Below are 24,007 nucleotides of genomic sequence, written 5' to 3' on the forward strand. Positions count from 1 at the left end.
TGTGTATAATTTGTTTCCTTGTGGGTGAAGTGGCGAGTGGCATCCGGGCGTAAGGACTCACTCTTAGTTGGCCACTTGATGCAAAGTGGTAAGTGATATCCGTAAGTATTCAGTTTTCGTCGGCCACGTTTACGGTTGTGATGTATGGCGAGTGTTACTCACTCTTCGTCGGCCACACAGTGCGGTGGAATGTGGTAAGTGTCACCCAAGTGGTTTCACTTTTCATCGGCCATATTAGTATGTGTACATGGTAGTGCCATCCCGAAGGCACTTTCGTCGGCCACATACATGTGTTGAATAGTGTTATATCATTCGATAACTAGCACTATTGTGTATGGTTAACCATATTATGTGTTTGTTTTGTTTAGCATATTATATTGTGATTTTATGCTATTTGCGATGCTTGCTACGTATGTGTAATATGTGTAAGTGTATGCAAGTAAGTAAATTACGTGTATATATATATATATATATATATATATATATATATATATATATATATATATATATATATATATATATATATTGCATTCACTGAGCGTTATGCTTTATCCCTCGTTGTTTATCTTTTTATAGATATCGTTGAACTCTGAGATATCTAGTTGCTAGCTGATCGAACATAAATCTACAACCCATGTCTGGATTCATGTTGAGTGCCAAATGGGAGTGTTTAAGGACTTCATGGTTTTAATCTCCGGTCCAGTTTACCTTGGGTAACCCTTATTGAGATGATGATCGACGAAAGGGTGATTAAAACCTAGTCCACCATTAATGGTTGTTGCCGTATTAATGGCCACTTGAGTGGTTTCATAGGGTTACAGTTCATAAGAACATACATGTTACTGTAAAGATGTTTTTCGGATGCAATCGTATTGCGAGTAATACAGAAAACAAGTTTAATGTTTGTACGAGGTTTAGGGTTATATTTATAGTGAAACCCTAAACATAGATACTCCTTAATTCCTTCTAGATTCTTCCCATATATTCTCCATAAATAAAGGATTGCCGGTTGGAAAGAGATCACGCTTGTTAAGGATAAGATCTTCTACGCTTTTACTTAATTAATTAAATGATACTTTATTTATTCTTGACATAATCTATTCTGGACTGACGTGCGCCTAGCACGTGATATGCACGAGCACTATGCGTAGAGGTATGCGTATCATTAAGTCCCCACTTTAATGTTATGTACACTACAAATGGGCGCATGACATTAAACTCTACAAATAATAAATTGTCAAAATGTTTCGTTCACAGAAAATCCCATAAGATTTTCTAAGAGCGAAATAATTAAGAAAGATTCGCTTGCCTTGCTTGTATTAAATGCTAAACAGGCACTGTCAATCAAACGTCTGCTATGACATAAATACGGCTGGAGTTAGTAATGATGACAGCCTGTCAAATCACAACTGCAAGGGTTTACTATCATGTGCCATTTTTTTAGTAACTGCCAGGGTTTTCTATCGTACACCGCCTCTTTTCACTCTTTCTCTTCCTATATGTTGACACGTGTACGGTTAGCAACACATTTTCCCGCGTTTGGAGGCCAAAATCTTCTACATATAAATTGAAAATTCATTTCACCAAAAAAGGTAAAAAATCAATATCTTCAACTCCTTTGCTCTCCAATTATTCCGATCAAGATTTCCGGCAACGATATTTTTTCAGGTCAGTTTAAAATCTTTTCTTTATTCATTTCTATTAATCATGACCTCTTCTTACCCAATCTCAACCGTTTTTCACGTTCACTCGATTGCATCCACACTTGATGAAGAATCCATCAAGTGTATCATTTATTGGTACCCTCCTATGGCCGATTATTCAACAACCCTACCATCGCCAAGCCAACGAGCCCACAAACCACCCTCTAACATGATCAGTGTTTATGATCAAACCCTCGAAGTGTGGAACACTCGTATACCACTGACCCAGTTTTTTATGCAAGTGTTATCCACCTACAACATAGGGGTTAGGGAAATTGTATTCGTATTCAGTCGCACATGTTTCTTTATTCGAAATGTGGTGTAGGGTGTATAATCAAGATCCTTCAATCAACGTTTTTAAAAATATCTTTCGTTATCAAGTGAGTGAACACAATTAGTATTCCTTCTCCTATCGAGTGTCTTTTACAACTGGCATGAAAAAAGGATTGCAGAAGTCTTGGAAGGACTCTTTTTATTATGTCGATAATAAATTTGTCCCTCCCCAATTTCAAAACATTCTGCAATGGCATATTAGTTCTAACACTTCTTTAAACCGACATCCTATCATGAATCCATTGGAAACAGAGATATTCGATCTCTATGCTGGCAGTAAGCTTCCTCTGCACACGTATCCCAACGAATTTCTGTATCATAAAAATATTTCATCTTTCTGGCCTTTTGATGGTTATCGCCTGGTCATTGTCCCGAGAGGAAATGGTATAAATTCTTTGTTTGTTTAAAGATATTTTTGTTGAATAGTTTTTCTACCATGCAAGCTGACCATCATTCTGTTTGTCTCATAGTTATGAAGGTTGAGGACTGCATGATCAAAGAAAACTTCAAGGGTTATTCTGTAAAGAAGGTGCCTGTTGGCGATTTTGAGCATGTTAATGCTGCTGATGATACGATGACTAAAAAGGATGATATGCCCTGGGTGAAGCGTAGAGCATCTTTTCGTCTTAACCCTTTGTCAAAGAAGATCAAGAGCACCACCACTCCTTTCACAACATCCGAAGGTATACTTTCGTCAACCTTATTCTTTGTACTGTTATCGTGCACGCATTATATGCTACTTGTGTATTAATTTAAACTTGTCATATATTTCATTTTCCAGTTGTGAATCTTGAGTAAGAGGTTGTGTCTCTGCTAACTGCTCCCCCAGATGTTGTCACTACTACAGCTCTCCCTAACATTCAGCCAGACCCTGCTCCCCTTGCTGTTGTTGCCTCTTTGCCTTCAACACCCATTTTCAATGAAGCCGCAACTAGTGGTTCCGCACATATCCCCCTTGGTCCCAAGATGAACACAAGACCTTATGCAAACATCAAGATAGACAACCTTGATGTTATTCTGAAAGTGTCAAAATGGGCTGCTCAAGATCAAAACTCGTACATGCAAAGTTGTGCTCATGCTGGGATAAGAAGGGAGTTGGAAATAATGAGCGTTAAGGAGAAACTATGTTTTGATACTCACCTATCCTTCCTGATGTGGGCAAGGGACTACGACAGGCTGAACAGCAAGCTCAATTATCATGCTAATCTGTGATCAAACATAAATCTACTCATATAGCAAGAATGATGTTGAGTGCATGAGGGAGTGTTTAAGAATGTTTATAGCTTTGATCTCCGGTCCGGTTTACCATGAATAACCCTTATTGAGATGATGATCTGTGAAAGGGTGATCAAAGGTACGTTCACCATTGATGGCAGTTGCCTCAACAATGGCCACTAGAGGTGGTTGCATAGGGTTTATGTTCATGGAACATACCTGTTACCGTAAGAGCATTTTCTAGATGCAATCTTAAATTCGAGTAATACAGAAAACGTTATGTCCAGTGAAGGAGGTATAGGGTTGTATTTATAATAAAACCCTAACCCTAGAATGCCTCATAATTAGGTTCTAGATCCTACTGGATAACAACCATAAATAACGGGTTTATAGTTGGGAAAGGATCACGTTTAACTATGGATAAAATCATATCTAATTGCTTTCGTGTGCGCTAAGCAAAACCCGCGTGCGCACCTCCTAATCAGATGCTCCGGTATTATTCTGGACGTGCGCGCTGCACGTGATACGCACGAGCGCCATGCGCGTAGGTACGCGTATCATTAAGTCCCCCCAGTTTAATATGATGTGGGATCACCATGGTGCATCATGTTAAACTACTGCTTAGGATTAATTGAAATAAGATAGCATACGTTTAATCGTCGTAGTTGATTAAAATAATGACTTCAAGTAACCAAATCGTTTGGCCAAGATTTTATCATGATGGTCATTAATTACTTGACAGCCGTTGTCAATCAAACGTATGCTATTCATGGGAAATGGCTGCAGTGCAGATAATCATGACAGGCAGTCAAATCAATACTTGCGTAACCGCCAGCCAATGCTAACCTGCACCACATCTTAACCTATCCCATACAACATCCATATCATTAACCGTTCATTCAAATTATCATTTGTTAAGATCACGCCACGTGTACGATGCGTATTAAATCACACATTTTGGAGCCCTAATTGTTTCTGATTATAAATAAGGTTCATCCTTTTACCATTTAGGGTAAAAATTCAAAATTAACTTCCTTTCCACCTTCGCTCTCAAAAACTCTCCGATCAAGTTTCGGCAACCACTCAGTTATTCAAGTCAGTTCACTCATCGCTTATATTCTTTATCATGTCGACTTCGTTTCCAAATACAACTGTTTTCCATGTCCATTCTATATCCTCAACCCTTGACTAGGAGTCGATGAAATGCATCGTCGAATGGCATCCACCCATCACCAATTTTAATCTCATCCTTCCAAAGGCGAACGAGCGAGCCCACAAACCACCCTCTGGTACGATTGCTGTGTACAATCAAACCCTCGAGGTAGGGAACGTCCGAATCCCTCCAACCACCTTTTTCATGAGAGTTTAATCCACTTACAATATAGGATTAGATCAATTGCATCTGTACAGTGCTGCTCGATTATCCCTGTTCGAAATATGGTGTTGGGCTAACAATCGTGAGCCCTCTTTGGCAGTTTTCCAAAACATCTTCCATTACCAAGTAAGCGAGCATGATTGGTACAGTTTTTTCGATCGGGTTGCCTTTACCGCCGGCTAAAATAAAGGTTTAGAGAGTTCCTGGAAAGATTCTTTTTATTTTTTTGTAAACAAGTTTGTTCCCCCCGAATTTGCTAACATCCTGCAATGGCACTCTGGTTCAAACACTACCATGAATAGACCCCCACCTATGGACCAGGCTGAGCAGGAACTGTTCAACCTGTGCTCCAGAAAAAAGTTGAAACTTTGCATCTACCCAAATGAAGTCCTATTTCTTACCAAAGTGTCTTCCTACTAGCCGTTTGTTGGTACACAGCCGGTCATCATGCTTAGGGGAAAGGGTATATTCTGCGTTTGCCTAAATCAATTAATTTTGTAACGATTTTATGTAGTGCATGCTAACCTTTGTGCATTTTTATACAGCGATGAATGCTCGTGACATTCTTTTGGAGGATGATTTTAAAGGCTATACAGCCAAGAAGGAAGTTGTCGATCATGACGCGATTATGGTGGATGCTAACGTTACGGTAAATGAGGAGGTAGCAGATGAGGCCACGTCAAAGCGCCGCTCTTCCGTGCGCCTCAACCCTCCCATCAAGAAGAGTAAAGCTGTGAGTTCTTCCGAAGGTAAAATATAACTTAATTTATTTTTCCAAAGTTGATACCTTTTATTTTTCATGCCTGATCGTGGAATTTTCTTGCCAGTTGTGCATATTGACGAAGATGTGGAACCTAACGTCTCTGCTGCTATTTCATCTGCTACTCCTGCACCCTCGTGCCCTCAGCCACTAATGTTCAACTGATCACCCCAATTCCGCTTCCGTGATTGCTCCTCCTTCTTCAACCCCTGCTGCCGGCCGGGCCACTGCCACCCCTTTGTTCCAGTGTCGATTTTAAATGAAAATCTATATATACCCATTCATGTGGACAACCAGGCTGCTATTTTAAACGTGTCCAAGCACGCCGTGCTTGAATAAAATCTTTATATGCAGGGATGTGCTCCTGCCGTCATAAGGCAAGAGCTGGAGAAGTTGATGCCGGATCAAAAGCTTAACTTCGATACACAGCTATCGTTTTTAATGTGGGCAAGGGACTGCGATAGGTTAAGCAGCAAGCGCACTCATCGCGCAGATATTCACATGTTCGGGCAACTGCAGAAGAGGGTGCATGTTCTTGAAACACAGCTTAAAGTGGCCAATGACGGGCTGAAAACAGCTGAGGCTACCATTGAATCCTTGAAAAGGATAAAGTTGATCTTCTATCATCGCAGGTTGACTATGAAGAGGAAAATAGGGTATTAAGGGAGGAGCTTATTGTTGCTACCTCAAATGCTGATTTGCTAACCTTTGAGAGGAACGATCATACCACCCAGGTTACTGAACTGTCTGCGAACCGTGACGTCATTCGATGGACTTATGCAGATATACGTGTGTCACTTCCAACCATTGCAACTCATGCACTGAGCGCCTCCATTGTTACAGAGCTTTACTCACAAGCTCTTAAGGCAACCAAGGCATTAGAGCGGGTGCGCTTCTGGGATCTGATCTCAAAGAACATTGAAGTACCAGCTATCATTCCCCAAATCATCACAGATCAACTTGTAGAGGATGCTTATGAGAAGCTACTTGAGTCCAGCAAAGTGCTGGAAAACATTTCTATCCAAACTATTGCAGATGCTGCCCTTGATCCTTCTTTTCTGTGCAGGATCTTTTATCGATGAAGTTTTAGGTTGGCGAGCCGATGCTTGCCGTGGGGTTTGCGAGGCATGATTTGCATGGCGCCTTGCAACATTCTTTGCTAGGAGTGTGGGGGTCTTGGGTGCGCCATAAGCTTACATTGCTTTTGGCCCCATGAGCTCAATGCCCTTGGGGGGTGCACCTATTATTAGCGAGCTTCGTGAGGCGCTTTTAACATTATGGGTATGCCCCCTAAACTTAGTTTAGTCTGTTATTTTCTATTTCCACTGGGCAATCCACCTAATCGCTGTGTGCGAGGGTTCGAAGGATTGCTACCGTTAGTGTAGGGCATCGTTCCAAACAAGCCACCAAGTTTAGATTTTGATTTCTCTACAACTGTAATGGTCTGCATGCCAACTTAACTTTTATGTTGTAATCACTTTTTTGTAATGTTACTATGTAACCAATGCTATGCATTGTTTCTTTCATAATGGTAATAAGTAAAGTAATCCAATATCTTTCTTATTGTATTGTTCTCGTCATTAGGCGTATTAAGTTCTTAAAACTTAAAGTTTCATTTGCATACAAACCAATGTATACTCGTTTATACTCCAAATTTAATAACACTAACCGACGCCAAACTATTGTGCACATAGCCGACGCTTTTCATTGCATTATTAAGTAAATTATTCAGAGTCTTCCAAGCGAACCAACACTTAGGTTAGTGGGCAAGCAACCCCAATGCTTGTCATTTATAGTCATGACATGCAGTCTTCTAGTCTGTGAGAGTGTGTTGGTCTAGGCAAACCAATGCTTGTTACCCACTCTAAGATCTAGTCTTGTAACCAAACAGGCTTCTGCCACGCGGGAGCTAGAGATCATCCCTTAAGGAGGCAGGATGCACGTAATAGCTATCATATTGTGCATTGAAATGTAACCAAACACTTCCATTCAAAACATTAAATTTATTCATTGCAAAATAAATTAAATTCTCAAGTCATATCCAAATGACAATTTATTGCAACCATGAAAGAAATACAATTTGTCTTAAAAGTAAACAAAATAACATTTTAAAAGAACTAAAAAATGCAAATGTTTAAAAGTCGGGGTGATCAATCCCTGGTACTGCAGCCTGAAAATTATATGTAACATCTTTTCAAATTGGTCACATGCCAAGTGCAGGGTATTCGTTCTCCATTCAATCCTGCTAGGATATAGGACCCCGTTGCGCTTATTCCAATAAGTTCATAAGGACCTTCCCAGTTTGGTCCCAGCTTTCCAATATTCTCAGCCGACTTGCTTCATTATTACGCCACACATAATCTTCAACCCTGAATGACATAGGCTTAACGCGCTTGTCGTAGTACTTAGAGATCTTCTGCTTGTTAATTGCTTCTCGCATGGTAGCTATTTCTCTTCGCTCTTCTAGAATATCCAGATTAGCGCGCAAGCCCTCATCGTTACTTGACTCGTCAAAGCTGAGTATGCGCTTTGTTGGAACCACCAATTCTGCGGGGATTACTGCTTCAGTTCTATAGACTAAGCTAAATGGTGTTTCTCCTGTGCTGTTTTTATGAGTGGTACGATGTGCCCAATAAACACTTGGAAGATCATTAACCACTCAGTACCATACAAACCCAGACGCGCCTTTATCCCCCTTTACAATATCTCAGTTTATTACTTCACATTGGCCATTGGCCTGTAGGTGCACGACCGAAGTGAAAGATTGCTTGATATTCAGCTCCTGACACCAGCTCTTAAAAGGCTCACCTTCAAACTGAGTACCATTGTCGCTAACAATTTCATTGGGGATACCAAACCTGCACACAATATCTTCCCAAAAGAAGTTACGGATGCACCTGCCGGTAACTGTTGCCAATGCTTTTGCCTCCACCCACTTGGTGAATTAATCAATTGCAACCACCAAGAATTTTATTCCTCCTGAGCAAGCAATGATGATGTGAATACTGTTAAAGCGCGTATATTGCAAAGTATTACACAAGCATTTTATTTCAAGAGTACCTGAGCACGCAGTAATGGGACCGACAATGTCGACGGCTCATTTGCTGAATGGCCATGCTGCCGTTATTGGTATCATTGGGTGTAACGGCTGTGGTGACCCGAACTTTTCCATGATTATATATTAGATGAAAACTATTTTTGCATGATTAAATATTTCCAACAAGTTAAGCAATCAAACTTGTTAAGACTTGATTATTTGAAATAAGTTTCATATAGACAATTGACCACCCAAGTTGACCGTCGATTCACGAACGTTAAAAACTTGTAAAAACTACATGATAATATATATATATATATATATATATATATATATATATATATATATATATATATATATGGATATATATATAGTTAACATGATATTATGATAACTAAATATCTCAAAAAGTATATTAACAAAGAGTTATATGCATAAAATGAGAATACTAAGTTAAGAAACTCGAAACGATATATATAACGATTATCGTTATAACAACGTCTTACTAAATACATATGTATCATATTAATATATTGTTACACTATATTTAACATGATAAGATGATAATTATATATATCATTAAGTATGTTAACAATGAACTACATATGTAAAACAAGACTACTAACTTAAGAATTGCAAAACGAGGCATATATATGTAACGATTATCGTTGTAACGACATTTTAATGTATATATATATCATATTAAGATATATTCATACATCATAATATCATGATAATGTAATAAATTAACATCTCATTAGATATAATAAACATTGGGTTAACAACATTAAATGAGATCGTTAACTTAAAGGTTTCAAAACAACACTTACATGTAACGACTAACGATGACTTAACGACTCAGTTAAAATGTATATACATGTAGTATATTAAGATGTATTAGTACACTTTTGAAAGACTTCAAGACACATGTCAAAGTACTTCTACTTAACAAAAATGCTTACAATTGCATTCTCATTCATTTTCATCAACAATTCTACTCGTATACACCCATATTCGTACTCGTACAATACACAGCTTATAAATGTATTTACTATTAGTATATACACTCCAATGATCAGCTCTTAGCAGCTCTTATGAGTCACCAAGACATGTGGGAACCATCATTTGGCAACTAGCATGAAATATCTCACAAAATTACAAACTAATGGAGCCTATATCTTGACTACTAATTCACGTGAAGTATCACCAACCCTAAACACATTTTGATTCCAACTTTTATGCATCAAACACATCTCTCTCAAGTTCTCTCTTGGTGTTCTAAGTGTTCTTCATCATCTTCATCAAAATCTAGCTCAATCTAGTTCATAAATCCTAAACTAGATCAACTTTCAAAATAACTACTCAAGAACACATCAATAACACTTTCAAGTTTGCAAGTCTACTTTCAAGCTTTCTAATTCATTCCAATCAATCATCTAAGATCAATAAACCTTTGTTATTTACAGTAGGTAATCTTTCTTATTCAAGTTAATACTCATATTCAAGCTTTGATTCGATTTCTATAACTATAAACTATCTTAATTCGAGTGATAACCTTACTTGAACTTGTTTTCGTGTCATGATTCTACTTCAAAGAACTTTCAAGCCATCTAAGATTCTTTGAAGCTAGATCATTTTTTTGTCACTTACAGTTGGTTTACCTACTAAACTTGAGGTAGTAATGATGTTCTTAACATCATTCGATTCATATATATATATATATATATATATATATATATATATATATATATATATATACCTATCTTATTCAAAGATTTAAACCTGTAATAACTAGAACACAGTTTAGTTAATTCTAAACTTATTCGCAAACAAAGTTAATCCTTCTAACTTGACTTTTAAAATCAACTAATCACATGTTCTATATCTATATTATATGCTAACTTAATGATTTAAAATCTGAAAACACGAAGAACACCGTAAAATCGGACATACGCCATCGTAGTAAAACCGCGGGCTGTTTTGGGTTAGATAATTAAAAACTATGATAAACTTTGATTTAAAAGTTGTTCTTCTGGGAAAATGATTTTTCTTATGAACATGAAACTATATCCAAAAGTCATGGTTAAACTCCAAGTGAAAATATGTTTTTCAAAATGGTCATCAAGACGTCATTTTTTCGACTGAAATGACTACCTCTACAAAAACAACTTGTAACCTATATTTCCGACTATAAACCTATACTTTTTCTATTTAGTTTCATAAATACAGTTCATTATGAAACCATAGCAAGTTGATTCACTCAAAACCGATTTAAAACGAAGAAGTTATATGTAAAAAAAAATTGGTTAAAAATGGTTAATTTGACTACGGGATGAATTGACAAAAATCCATACTAACCATATCCTAACTAACTTATATTGTATTATACATGTATTCTAACATATATTATGTAATCTTGATAGACCATAGACACGTATACTATGTTTTGACATATCATATCGACGTCATCTATATATATTATTTGGAACAACCATAGACACTCTATATGCGGTAATGTTCGAGTTAGCTATACAGAGTTGAGGTTGATTCCAAAATAATATATATACTTTGAGTTGTGATCGAGTCTGAGACTTGTATACATTGGGTCGTGGATTGATTCGAGATAATATATATATTGATTTATTTATGTGCTACTAACTGTGGACAACTAATTGTGGGCTACGAACGTTAGACTGTTAACTTAATAAACTTAAATCATTAAAACATAATAAAACATATTGTGAATATATTTCGATCATACTTTGATATATATGTATATATTTGTTATAGGTTCGTGAATCGACCAGTGGCCAAGTATTATTTTCCGACGAAGGGATAATCTGTGAAAGTGAGTTATAGTCCTACTTTTAAAATCTAATATTTTTGGGATGAGAATACATGCAAATTTTTTTTAAATGTTTTACAAAATAGACACAAGTACGTGAAACTATATTCTATGGTTGAATTATTAAACCGAATATGCCCCTTTTAGTCTGGTAATCTAAGAATTAGGGAACAGACACCCTAATTGACGCGAATCCTAAAGATAGATCTATCGGGCCCAACAAGCCCCATCCATGTAGCGGATGCTTTAGTACTTCAAATTTATCATGTCCGAAGTTGTCCCGGAATGATGGGGATATTCTATATGCATCTTGTTAAGGTCGGTTACCAGGTGTTCACCATATGAATGATTTTTATCTCTATGTAGTTTGCGAAATGTCTGATATGAGATGTGTATTTATGAGAAATGAAAAGGAAATCTTGTGGTCTATTATTACGATTGATAAATATATAGGTTAAACCTATAACTCACCAAGATTATTGTTGACATTTAAAGCATATTTATTCTCAGGTGATTCTTAAGAGCTTCCGCTATTGCATGCTAAATAAAGATAGGATTGGAGTCTGCATGCTTGTACAATATTGTTTAAAAACTGCATTCGAAGACTTAAGTTGTTGTGTAATATTATTGTAAACTATTATGTAATGGTCGTGTGAAAATGCTACATTTTAGATTATCATTATTTAATAATCTTCGTAATATTTTAAGCCTTTATAGCAAATATAAAGGTTATGGTTTGTTTCAAAAATCGAATGCAGTCTTTGAAAAACGTCTCATATAGAGGTCAAAATCTCGCAACGAAATCAATTAATATGAAACGTTTATAATTATTATGAAGGGGACATTTCAACGGCGCTCGACTTATTGGTGCGTGCTATTGACACGACTGGCATGTCCTCACTATTTCTGCCGCTTCGCTGTGAATGGAGGGCCAGTAATATCCTAAGCACATCATTTTTGCGACAATTGTTCTATACCCAGAGTGTAAAGCACAAGAACCTTCATGAACTTCTCGAAGCATCGCTTTAGCTTTATTAGGCCCAATGCGCAGCAGGCTTGGGCCTAAATAGGATTTCTTGTATAAAACATCTTCAATTAACGCGTACATGGGGGCTTTCATGCGAATCTTTCGTGCTTCCTTTTCGTCTGCTAGGAGTTCACCCTTAGTTAGGAATTTCACAATGGTATCATCCAATTTGGGCTTTCCTCCACGATGGGTGCAACAATTGATTTCTCATCAATAGATTTTTCAGTTAACACTTCAACCCATACGTTTTTGTGCAGATAATTGAAAGCAAAGGCGGCCAACTTGCTCAGCGCGTCCGCCTTCTTGTCTTGTCCCCTGGGTACCTGCATCAACCTGAAAACATCAAACTCATTTGCTAATTCATGTACCAGTTCCATGTAGCGTTGCATATAGGCTTCATGCACTCTGAACGATCCATTGACCTGGTTAGCGACCAACTGCGAGTCAACATACGCATCTAAGTGCTTTATTCCGAGTTTCTGCATTATGCGCATCTCAGACAGTAACGCTTCATATTCAGATTCGTTATTGGTCGCATCAAATGTGAATCGGAGTGCATAAGTATGCTCCTCTCCATTAGGGATTGTGATAACCAAACTAGCGCCAGCACCTTCGGGCCCACAAGCTTCATCCGTATGCAGTTCCCAGACCTGATTCTCATTCTGTGAGTGCCTCTACTTCTCCCATTGTCTCAACCAAATAATCTGCAAGTATCTGGCCTTTTATCGCCGCACGCGGGGAGTAATTGATTTCATGCTCTCTCAATTCGATAGCCCATTTGGCCAATCTACCCAAAACCTCAGGCTTGTACGATACCTGTCATCACATTTTATCAGCGTATCACAATTAATTCAAGCGCGTATTTGGCATCTTATAAGATTGTGTGAAAAAGAGATTGGGATGCGCGCTCCGCGACTAATACCTATCTTATCGGTTGATCAGTTAACACCACTATTGGATGCGCCTGGAAGTACCTGCGAAGCCGACAAGCTGTGTGTACTAGCGCGTATATGATCTTTTCAATAGGTGGGTAGTTAACTTCGCTGCTGCTAAGTGCTTTGCTGACAAAATACACAGGCATTTGTACTTGCATCCAATATAGTGGGAAACACATAGTAAGCATTACATTCAATACCTATTCCAAGTCTCGATATGAGACATACCTTCCCCCTATCTACGACAAGAACAGAACTGATCGCTTCTTTTGAAGTCGCAAGATACATCTTCAATGTCTTGCTCGCTATTGGCGCAGTCAAAGTAGGCAACTCCCTTAAGAGCAACTTCATCTCGACAAAAGCTTTCTCGGCCTCTTCAGTCCATCTGAAGTCTAACTTTTTCAATAAATTCTTAAGGGTCTAGAAAAAAGGTAACGACCGCTCCGCGGCTTTTGACAGGAATCTAGTTAGCGCAGCCAACTTGCATGTCAAACTTTGCACTTCTTTCCTTGATTTTGGGGAGCTCATGCGCTGTACGGCTTCGATCTTCTTAGGATTACCCGTGATTCCTCGTGGCGTGACTACATGTCCCAAGAACTTGCCCTCTTTCTCCCTAAAGCTGCACATTGTTGGTTAGTGATCCAATATTAATATTCAAATGTTAACCACTTTGTTTTGATGATGACACCAAGTCTTGTGTGCTTAAATAACGTATAGAACAGCACAAGTTCACAAGCCTACCCTACCTCTAGCAAAAGACCAATTCACAATAATAAAATTGGCAAAATAAAACACGGTTGATCCACGGTCGACCGTAGGCCTGACCGTGGATGCCCTGTAGAAACATTTTTATACGATTTTTAAAAGTATGATCCACGGTCGACCTCACGGCTGACCGTGGATCGACCGCAGTTCTTCCTGTTACCAAATCCATTCACTTTGAATTGGACCACTTTGAGGCATCTATAATTTACAAAACCTTTCTAAATATACTTAGAATAGTTGTCTTCTTTGTTTTCAAAAGAGTTTTGAACCAAAAGATGTTAATCTTGATTAATCACACCTAATGACACCTTAATGACAATTTAACTTGAAATAAGATTAAACACACAAGTGATATATCTTTTTATACTATTATATAATGTCATTTAAACATACTAATAATGGTCATTAAAGTCCCAATTAAAGAGGTGCTCTCCCATTAGCTTTAAGTACCATTGTATGTATGTAAATGTAATTAGTTCAAGCTAGTCAAGGTTGTAACAAGGATCATTAAGTTCCAACTAGATTCAAACTAGTTCATTTGAGATGTAACAATGTTTCAAAGAGCAAGATACTTCCATCAAAGAAAAGACAAGTTGGTGAAGACATGGGTATGAGGTTTGGAATGTAGTGATGTATCTTTGTGATTAGTGCAACTAGTCAAAGTGTTCTCAAACTAGTTCAATGGAGTTGTAAGAAGGCTCCAATGGGAAAGATACTTCCATCAAAGATGATGACAAGGGTTTAATGATTTGGGTAATGAAGTTTGGATGCTAGTGGTCTGTCAAGGGACAAAAATCTGCATTTACCTTATTAGGAAATCAATGACAATGGTCAAGGACATTGGACTTTCCTCTCTAGCTAGCACATGTCAACCTCCATGCATATGTCCAAGATCAAAGGGGTAATGGAGTTAACTTCTAGGTGTATTAAGCATATTTTGAAGGCTCTATATTGGGTAAAGAAGCAAAAAATTCAAAGAAAAAGGTGCTCCAACCGATATGTTGAAATGCTAACAGAAGTTGTACGGTCACCCGCATGGTCGACCGTAGATCGACCGCAGTTTTGTCTGGTAATATGTTCTTGGAATATAAATACACCAGTTTGCCAAACTAGAAGACCACCTCTTTCCAACATTCTTTCAAAGTCATATCAGCTGATCTCTCAAGCCTCAAGCACATATTTATAGAGAGATTATAAGAGAGAAAGAGATATTCTACTTACACTAAGTAGAATTGAAATGTAAACTTTGTACTTATCATTTGTATCTTTAAGTTTACTTTGTAAGACACTTCCTTAGGGGGTCAAGGAAGTTAGATAGTTCTTATGATAGGAAACACCATCTTGCTTAATGATTTAACTTTCTTAAAGGGATCTAGGAAGTTGATCAATTCCATTGAGAATTAAGTTGGTGTAACCTATTGAAGAACTATGAGTGATTATAAGCTTAGCTATAAGTTTACTTGTGAGCTATCTTCTTAAATGGATCGAGAAGGTAGTTGTGATTTCACTAGGCTAGAGCATTAGGATCTTGTGGTAAGAGCATTCGGTGTTTTTGAATTCTTCAAAGGGACGTAAGGGTTCATAAGTAGCGGCTTATCGAGGAGCTAGTGTTGTATCCGGACACTCCACCGGGTATGGGGTATCATAGTGAAGAAAAGTCTCAATTCTTAGAATTGGGGAGTGGTTTAAAGAGGATTAGTTAACATCTTCCCGAACCACTATAAATCCTCGTGTTTGTGCACCTACATTCTTTACATACTTGCATTAACAAACACGAACGCTTCCGCACTTAAACTTATCTTTTAATAGCTAAAGATTTTGAAAAAGTTTTTAGAAACCATTAAGTAACTATTCACCTCTCCTCTAGTTACTTACAATTGGTATCAGAGAGGTTGCTCTAATCTTTGCTCAAAAAAACATTTTTGTCATGTCAAAAAAAAAAACTATTTTGTGCTAAACCCCAAGTCAAAGATCTTGGAACTAAGCTCTACTTGTTTGGAGAACGCGAAAGAGATTTTGGATGAGTTAGTCTTGAATCGTGATGAAAATTTTCATATGAGAAGCAACTTCAAGACACTCGTGTGATGTGGAGTCAAGGATCGAACCCGAATGCTCAAACTTACATCCATTACTGAGGAAAAATACCACCATTCACATGGTGAGGTAAGTTTGCTTGTTTTTAGTCTTTTTAATATTTGTGAACTCTAAATGTTGTGATAATTAACAAAACTATGATCGAAAAAGAAAAGCTTGAACAAAGAAACATTTTTTTTAATAAACAAAGTTAATTTTTGAAAATTAAAGTATGTAAAGAAAAATGTGGGGTTGGGTTAAAATCACAACTATAGTATACATAATAGAAGCACCTTGAAACTCAGGTCTATGCAATGTATGAGATAATTGAAATTACTTGTGCCTTGAATCCTTGCATGAAAAATGACATGAGTTATTGCTTAATATGTGCTTGATAAATTGATCTTACATGATATAATACGTAGGTTGTCACACATCTTAGAGCCTTAAATGATAGACATAATATCTAAGATTAGACTTTAATCATCTCAATAAGTATTCTCAAAACTCATATAGTCAAACAAAAAGTTTCTTAGGGGTAATAATAATTTGAAATTAAAATCACTAGCTTGTGACTATTTTGAACAAGAAAAAGAATTACCTTTCTTCAAAAATGACAAAAAGTGGTGATATAGTAAAAGTGATTTTTAAAGATACCAAATGAAAGACACCTCAAGTAAACCTATCACAAGCTTTTGAAAAAAATACTTTATAAAACTCAACATAGTGTCAAACATGTAGGCGGTCGAACCTACGGTCGACTGTGGATCGACCGCATAGGCTCTGATCAAAATGTATTTTCGCAATTTTAAGATCGGCCGTGGTTTGACACTTTTTGAATCGTTTTAAAATGATTATAATATTAGTTTTACATTATTTATTGTTAAGATTTAAATATTTGATAATGTGAAGCTAATTATCATCATTAATGACACTCGTTTAAAAGGTCAAGTTTTCAACCCGTAAGTGTTAGTGACTTTCAAACAACTATGAACGTACAAGATCAATTATTCTCAATCAAGACATGAAATTGTATTTGTCGAAATTTAAAATATAAACATGTCTAAAAGAACAATAGTCTACTCTTTGAGAAAGGTACGAAGATGAGTTATCGTGAGAATATTTGATGCTAACAATCTCGGACCCAACAAACATTGGGTACCATGTTTTGTGTCTCTAACAAGTTGTAGGTTTGTTAACAAGTGTGGTGGAAGATGATGTAATCACAAGTACTCGAAACACATGTCCATGATAAATATGTCACACCAAGCACAAAGAACATGATGATGGTGACGTAATATTGGATGGACATATTTGAGGAATAATCATCAGTGGAGGTAACTTTACTTACAAATGAAAGTGTGCTACTTGATCTCTATAAGTGTTTAATATGAAAATATCTTAACATGCTAGTTAAAGTCATATTTCATTTAAGAAAACATGTTACAATTAGGTAGAACGTCTTATATGCTTACAAGTGAAATTGGTGAAAAGATAAAAACATGTCAACATATGTTTTTTTTCCAACTTGATTTCATAAAAGATTAGATGACATGACCTTGAAACTAATCATTAGAGATCTACCTAAAAGTAATATATGATAATAACTAAGTGAGCTAACGTGTTAAAAAGATCATCCTTAACAAAGTAAATATTTGAGAAACGATGATAACTAAGAAAGGATAAATGACAAATCTTAGGAGACATCAATAGGAGACAAATTAGAACTTAAGTATGTAGTATAAGTTCTCTGTTTTCTAGGTATAGTATAGATTTTCAAAGTTCAACTTTGTAGTTTTACTAAATGGGTTGTATATGATTTCTATCATCTATGCTTAATGAGATACGTTTGTGATGATAGAACTTATTCTAGGCTCATACCTAAATTGCAAAAAAAAAAAAAAAAATATATTATTCTTTTCTAAATTGCTAGAGTAGTAGTCATTAATAAAAATTGTTAGATAAACGCATAAGCATTTTTTGAGTTGATAAAATGTCTAAAACACACTTAGACATATTAGGATGGATGATTGTTAATCTTTGAGGTTAGAAAACTTTAAGAATAATTAATTCCCTTAAATTCTAAACTAGGATTAGGTTTGTGTCAAACGAACACCTAGAACAAACAAGTAAAATGAAAAGTTTCACTAACCTTTTAGATAATTGCTAAGGCATTAGACACACCTATGAAAATCAATGCTAGATTATCACTCAAAGGTGTAGGCGTGACTCTAAAGGTAGGTACGTCTCTAAGATACTCTTTAGAAAGCAAAACCTATCTAGGTCTAAATAGACGTCCGAGTAGCCTTAAGAAATAATCGAACATACATGAAAACGCTATATCTTTGCATCTTGAAAGTCTTGATAGACTTAGGACATACTTGCTTGATCATGTGTGTGAAATGGTAAGAGTTGGCAATACATTATGAGAATAAAATATTAATAAATTTTCATGACTTGGTTATTGATCCAATTAACCATTTTCCTTGTGAAAAGTTCTTTGATCTCACAAATGATAATTATGAAATATACTTGATAGAGAAACTTGAATGCTTTATTGTATGTTTTACACTCTAGGCTTAACTCTAGGCTTTCGCTCATTATACACTAGTTGTAAACTGCGTAATCATTATCTCTTATATGTGTCATATATGTGTTCATTGCTAGTATAAGTGTGTGTGCAACATCTAGATGCCATATTTGTATGCTTATTTGTTCGTATATGTGCAAATCTACTTGTCATACTCACATGCTCATATGATCTTCATGCTTGACAACTTGAGTTCTCTCTTCGTAACCAATGTTGGTTGAAATTACCCTGTTAAATGCTATACTACACACCTAAGGATCATTAACTGGCGATTAAACTTTATTTGTTAGGGTATTGTGCTTAATATTTGCTACATCCAACATGCCATATATTTTTCACCATGCATATGTGCTTACATGCTTATGATTTGACATGTTGAAAAATTATGCTCGGTTGTTTTTATGCTCATGATCTAATAGAACACTCCAAATTGTTAACATTATTCTTAGTCATGTTAATAACATATGTTGACATGATGATAATTATCTTAGATCATAATTGTTGAGTGCCTGATAAGTAACTGAATATTAGCTTGTTTGCCATGAATTATGTGATTGCATGTTATGTTATATCATTTAAGTGCACTATAGGGCTATATTTGAAAAGATAACTAAATAAGTAGTGATTTAACATATATCATTGATGATGCAGCGGAGGGGTACGAAATATTATTATTTTTATTACGAAATACGACGAAATATAATACAAGTTACACAAGTTTTAATTATTTATTTACAGATGGGATATATCTAAACCTTGCTACAACACAATAGGCAGTGTACCTAATCGTAGAGTAGTATAGTTTTTAGTAAGTCTGGTTCGTTCTACAGGGAGACGGCTTATATTTGTAACAACCCGTATTATCCACCTGGACGAAGTCATCAACATTTGGTCCCATTACGATGATCGACTCCAAGTAATGTCCTTAAAATGAGCAAATGCACAGCGGAAGACTTAATTCGTACCTGAGAATAAACATGCTTAAAAGTGTCAACCAAAAGGTTGGTGAGTTCATAGGTTTATCATAACAATCATTTCAATATCTTATTAGACCACAAGATTTCATATTCATAAACATTTCAATAAAAATATTCTAAGTTGTTGAGCACTTGGCAACCATACTTAACATTTAATGAACGTCCCATATTCCCTTTATTATGAAATCTCACTACACCGTACCAAGTGTAGTCACCAAAACGAAGTACTGTGCAACCGTTTAATACTGGTCGTCCAGTCCGGTTGGGGTTGTCAGGCCCGATAGATCTATTAACAGGATTCGCGTTTACAATACCACATGTAAATAGTAATTACCAAGCTACAGGGAAATATGCCAGTGGTACAACTCAACGTAGAATATATTTTTAAGTACTTGTGTCTATTTTGTAAACATTTATAAAAGCAGCGCATGTATTCTCAGCCCAAAAATATATATTGCAAAAGTAATTAAAAAGGGAGCAAATGAAACTCACCTAATGTATTTTGTAGTAAAAATACATAGAACGACATTGAACAAGTATAGGGTTGGCCTCGGATTCACGAACCTATATCATGTATATATATATATATATATATATATATATATATATATATATATATATATATATATATATATATATATATATATATATATATATATATATATTAACACATATACTCATATTCAAACAAATTTTATATGTTGTTAGTGATTTAATTGTTATTTTAATTATGTGTTTCATTAATAACCTAATTAATATAAAATATTACTATAGTTATATTAGATGTAGTAATTATAGTTTTATATAGCTAACATTTATTGTTAAAATAATATTGATAAATATATGTTTTTGTTTTATAATAATAATAATGATAATTCTTATAAAAATGATACTTTTAATGATAATAATAAAAATGATGATCTTTATAAAAGTGATACTTTTAAAATTGTTACTTTTAATAATAATAAATATTAATAATAATAATTATGAAAATATTGATTTTACTAATAATAACGATACTAATATTTATATTAATAATAATAATGATAATATTAATAATAATACTTATTTTAGTAATAATAATAATAGTTTTACTACCTCAAAGGAGTAGCCCTTAAGAAAATGCCCAAGTCCGGGTTTGAACCCGTGATGTCCCGCTAACCCGATAATAACCTAACCATCTAGCCACTTCTGTTTTTCTGAAACCTAATATATTTAACCCGTAATGATTTTGATTCCCTTTTCTTCTTAATTATCCGAACATATACAATTAACCACCATCACTAGCTTCATAAATTGTCACCTCATGTTGGCTACAATAAAGAAACAATGGTAGCAAGTGGTAACGGCCCAACATCATAAATTTGGCCCAAGCATCTAGAATTGTGGTCCAACTAAATGAAAAACTCGGCCTAATTGAAATCAAATTCATGGCTCAACATAAACTATATCAAGATTACAATCATCATCCTTATTATTATCAAATTATCCATTATATCTTACGGCTTCATTCAACATCCTTCATTATCTTAACCACCTAACCATTGTCTTATGTAACATTATCAAGATCATAATCATCTTCGCAATCGCAGTCATCTTCACTTATCATCATCCAAACATAATATCATTAACACTAGATTAACTCACTGTAACCTCCTTAATTAATATCATTACCTTCATTGTTACAAGTATTATTATTTAAGTTTCCATTCCTAGTATCATTATCACTCATTAACATAAATACAATTAACCAAGTTTTAGCAATCCAACAATTGAATTCGGCCCATATATACCACGGCCCAACAGTAAAACCCTTATCCCATTAATTAGTCCAAGTTGCTAGCCCAAACATAACATTCACGGCCCAAAAATATAAGGAAGCAACCTAGTTCATTTATAGATTAAAAGAGACGTCGATTAGGTTTCTTTTTTTTTACTTCGACTTTGCAGCTAGAGAAATCACTAATCAGCTCTCTACCACTTATCAATATTTCATTATCACGAGTCATTGTCAACTCTCTCTTCCTTTGTTCTCAGTTTTGTAAAAACAGAAAAATTATCATCGCAGAAGTTGTTCAATGAGATTTAATGGTGGTAGTTTTTATGGTGTTCGAATATAACAGAATAATGAAACGAAACAGAAGAAATTAGTGACAAGATGATGGTCTTGGTGATGACTTACGAAGAGAGAGAGAAGAGAGAGAAATAAGTGGTGGTTGTTTATGGTTGTCCGGTGGTTTACGATGTTGGATGGTGGTGAACAGCTACAAACAGAAAAAGATTAGACGTAGCAGCACCTGCAGTTTTGTGGCCTGTTTTGATGGAGAAAACAACAGAAAAGAGTGATCGAAAGAGGTGGTTTTTGATTGTTCTCGAGCTGTAGATAGCCGTAGCAGCAACAATGAACAGATTATAATGATGGATGTTTTCGATGGTTATAAACGAGCAAGAAGGTGATGCTTTAAATGGGTTTTATATAGGTGGTGTGTGGGTATCATTCGAAAAAGAAAGCAGTAGGTTTATGGTGGTGTTGGGTCTATTCGAAAACTGCAACAATCAGTAACAATATAGCAGCTAGTGACGAGTTGGTGGTGGTTTCACGATGGTAACAGAAAAACGTATAAGGTAGCAGGTGTTCTAGAGTGGTTATATGGAATTTTGAGTTTGGGAGATCAAACGAAGGTGTATAGTAATCTTGTCAAAGACTTGAGTGTTCATGACAACACTAATTCGGTACCTGTGTAAATTTTTATCCAAGACTAAAATGGAGAGAACTAAAAGTGTGCCAAAGGTGTTATGTACTAATCTATATTATGTGTGTATTTATTGTTGTTGTTTGAAAGAGCAATATGAAAATGGTGATTTAGAATTAAGAGGTAGATATGTCTAGATTGTGTTTGAGTAGTAAGTGGGTTTTCATGGATTTTTGTCTTTGGCATAATAGGTACGTGTATATATTTATAACATAGATAGAATAATCTAGATAGAAATATGGAAAAATAATACCAAGATTCTAATTTATTCCATTGAACAGCATTTTAATTATAATATACGTAGTGGGTTTATGTGTTTGTTGAAAAAGAAATATAAGACAAAGTTTGTTACATGTTAAATCACATTACAATATGTGTATGTATGTATAACTTAATGATATAAATATAATATTTAATATTAACTCTAACAATCATTCATAAATAAATAAATAAAAACACACTAACTTAACATTCAATCATAACACAGTATTCTCAAAGATTTATCAATTAAGCACGGTATCTCAAATAGTTAGCAGCCGATAGAATTAGATTATTGTGCAGACAGTTTTCACGGACTATTATTTCGTACCCATTGTTACTCAGTGGCAGATTAAAAGTCTTCAGAAAAGTCCTATACTTTTAAATTAAGTATATTTATTTAAATATATATATGTCTATTTACAAATAGTAGTTCGTGAATCGTCGAGAACGGTCAATGGTCAATTGAATATATGAAATAGTTCAAAATTTTTGAGACTCAACCTAACAGACTTTGCTTATCGTGTTGAAAATACAATATTGTATCGAGAGTTTGGTTCAACATTAGTTGAAATTTTCCGGGTCGTGACAGTACCTACCCGTTAGAGAAATTTCGTCCCGAAATTTGATCGAGGTGGTCATGGCTAACAATAAGATTGTTTTTATGACGAATATGAGTTAATAACTAGAGTTTTATCACCATTTAGTAATAGTGGTAAAACAATTTGATTATGTGAAGCGTACGAGTGAACCTGTCACAAAAGAGTAAAATGAAGTAAATAGAGGTTCGTTTTAACTTTTGACGTAGTCACTGTTGAATTTCGGAATTCAAGGGGTTTGAGGAAATTTTCTAATCAGGAGGAAAATGTATTAGCACGAATTATTAGCAACTGTTGGAATTACGGAAGAACAGAAATATCAAGGAAATATTTCCATGATATACTTAGAGATTAAGTAGAATGAAAGAGTCGTGTGACATGGCTCATGATGAGGGTATGATCTGCGAATCATCACGTTTCATTAGAAACTCAGCATGAATTACTGTAATATAATCACGTTGGCCAAGTGCATTATATTATACTAACTCATGCATCAGTTTCCAACACTTCTCCACAATTCATTCATAATTCATACTCAGATTTTACAGAAGTTTCCAATATAATGGAATACATAAAACACAAAGAGGTAGATAAATTAGGACAAGAATATTTATGAATATATCTTCAGAAATATCGGAGATATATTTTTTTTTTTTTGACGATATTTTGGAATTTCTAAGATCAAAGGTTGATGAAGAAAATCCTTCCGCAAGGATTTAGAATAAATAGGAACAATATATTCGTTTAAAGATTTCAGCAGAT

The sequence above is a fragment of the Rutidosis leptorrhynchoides genome, chromosome 4, assembly GCF_046630445.1.
Source record: "Rutidosis leptorrhynchoides isolate AG116_Rl617_1_P2 chromosome 4, CSIRO_AGI_Rlap_v1, whole genome shotgun sequence".
Lineage (NCBI taxonomy): Eukaryota > Viridiplantae > Streptophyta > Magnoliopsida > Asterales > Asteraceae > Rutidosis > Rutidosis leptorrhynchoides.